The following is a 3078-nucleotide window of genomic DNA, read 5'->3' on the forward strand; positions in this document are numbered from 1 at the left end:
GAAAGTGATGGAGTTGAGTGTGTGTTGAAGAAAGCGAGACGAGAGTGAAAGGGAAAGTGCTGGGGGGGGGACATTGGTCTTGAGGGAGTCACGGGCCAACCAAGGGAGGCAATTGCATACGTGACGCGTGGACAGAGTGCACCAATCGGACCCACCGATTTGTGCACCAACTGCGTCCTGAAATCGGTGCCTCCGATTTCCTTCCTACCACTCGGTGCCACCAATTTTTTCTACCCAGCCGTCACAAATCCGTGAAACACTATTAATCCCCATATCGTTGCTATACTCCATCAATCGGTCCATATTAAAATTAAAAAATTATGTCATTTAAATTATAATTCATTGACTAATTTCAAATTTTCTTAGTGACTAAGCAATTATGAAACTGAATTTTTATATTGATTATCTTTTGTTCCAAGATGATATCTGTCTTGGAATGAAGACAAACCAAAGTTCTTAATATGTAATCGGTGGTCATAATTGTAACGTCACTCCTAATAAAATATCTTATTTAAATGATGGTAATTTTATTATAAAAAAATATTATGCGAGATATTTTTAATATTAACTATTTGATATATAAATTTTTATGATGATAATTCGTTTACGGTTTTAAAAAAAAGTTAATATTTTTTTTGTTTAAATCATTCACCAAAATCAATCAAAATCATTTATTAGATAGAACTATATCTAAATAAATATATATCTACATCAAGATTACGAGAACCAGACCGATCAATAAACCGATGAGATTACTGGTTCAATAATTCACTGGTTTGACCAGAGTTCAACTGAAATTCAACCGGTTTAACTAAATATTAAATAAAATTATTAAAAAACTTAAAATAATCTTAAGTATATAAATTCAATAATTTCTAACTTAATAAAATTTAATATTTCACATAATAAATTATCCATTACTCTGCACCAGTAACAATAATTCTTCCTTTTCAGTACCAACACAAATAGTGCCACATGCATATGACTCAGCCTTTGCCTCTCTTCAATTCCAATATCAATGGCCTTTAGCCTTTGAAGGATTTCCAGAAGATAGAGCTGCAAGTGCTTCTAAGAGCCATAGCCAAGCAGAGAAAAGAAGAAGGGAAAAGATCAATGCACAGCTTGCAACTCTTAGAAAACTGATTCCTAAGTCTGATAAGGTAATATTGTTTTTCAAAATTCATATTCCAATATTGTCATAGACATAGTTAGTTACTTTTCTCTTTTTTGGCAAAGCATATTGTTTACTTTTACTTCTATCAGTTATGCTATTCAGAGTTTAGATTTTCTTTTTCACCCCTTGAATTCTAGCAAGAAAATAGAAATTACCTACCTTACATTAGTTTATGCTATTAATAGCTTTAATAGGTTCCATGATAGAACTTAAAGCATTTGAATTCTACTTCATCAACCTTGATAGATAGAGAACTAGAGAAGCTATACATGTTTTTGTTTTCTAGACTGCATAAATTCCATAATTGATTATGCTTTCAAAATCAATTCAACTAGAAGTGTAAGAGTAATATAAGTTCAACTTTGAATTATGCCGGAATAATGAATACTACAAAAACAGAATCAAATTAATTAAGTTTTGTTGCGGATGCAGATGGACAAGGCTGCATTACTAGGGAGTGTAGTAGATCATGTGAAGGATCTAAAGCGAAAAGCGATGGATGTGAGTAAAAGCATCACAGTTCCAAGTAAAACTGATGAAGTAACAATAATAGAGTGTGACCCTGATCAAGATGAAAGCTATGCTAAAGTGAAGATACTGAAGCACAACATTGTAATTTCAGTTTGCTGCGATGATAGACCAGAACTTTTCAATGAACTCATTCAAGTCCTAAAACGGTTGCGGCTCATAAATCAAGATCAAAACATATTCAGAAGCAGCAAAACAGAAGCAGCAAAACATACTCAAAATAAAAAATATCAAAAAATCAGAATCCAAAATCAAGAAGGCAGCATAGAACAGGCGAGCTCACAGAACCTCAAAAAATCAAAATCTAAAATCAAGAAGGCAGCATAGAGGAGACAGGAACAGAGTCTTACCGGCGAATGAGGAGGCGGGCTCGGCCGGTGGTGCTCGCGGCTGCTGTGGATGGTTGTGGGTGGCGAATGAGGAGGCGGGCTAGGTGAGGCGGAGGGGAAGAAAGGGGAGAATGGGGGGTTACTCAGATTAGGGTTAGTGCTTTAGGACTTTTGCGTACGCCTTTCTTTTTTTAAAAAAAAAAAGCCAAAACAACGTTGTTTGGCTAGTGAAGTTGCAAACCACTAAACCGCCAAAAAATCGGACGGTTCTTTCGATTTATCGGTTAACCACAGGTTCCACCGGTTTTTTGCCAGGCGGTTTTTCACATTATCCGGACCGGCTAAGTAACCAGTTCCTGATTTTTCCGGTTGAACTGGCCGGTCCAGTCCGATTTTCAGAACCATAATCCACATAGTTATTAAAATAGTATAGTTAATTAATACAAATTCAAAAATAGTATATGTTTTTCTATTAAAAAAAACAAGACTCTAAATAATAAAGGTTATGGAAAATAAATTTTACAAAATATAATCATTTTAGCAAAAAAATTTTACCACTCGTTCTGCAGATTTATAACAGATTTATAACAGATTTTTCTGTTTGTATCTCTAAAAATAGTTAAAAATTTTAGGGTGAGACCAAATTTATGCATTTTTAGTGGAGAATAGAAATATCGTAAAAATAAAGAATAAATTACAAATAATTAACTTTTGTTCTTAAGAAAATTGTTTTTATCAAATTTTTATTTTATTTTATTTTTAAATATTTTTTAATTGAATTTTGAATGTTTTTTAATGATTAATTATTGACTACATTATTAGTCGAAAAGAATTGACTTTATTACTTTTTCACTCTTTTATATTCAAATTTTCTAAAAATTTAATAAATTTAATTATCAAAACATATTTAGTGATTATTGTATTAATAAATTTAAGATATTTAAAAAATATCTTTAAATTTTATTTTGTTTTAATTTTATTTTAAAATATTTGATTTATATCAAATATAATATTCATAATAACTACAATTTTTAAAAGTTTAAGATT

This window comes from Arachis duranensis, chromosome 5 (genome assembly GCF_000817695.3).
Source record: "Arachis duranensis cultivar V14167 chromosome 5, aradu.V14167.gnm2.J7QH, whole genome shotgun sequence".
NCBI lineage: Eukaryota > Viridiplantae > Streptophyta > Magnoliopsida > Fabales > Fabaceae > Arachis > Arachis duranensis.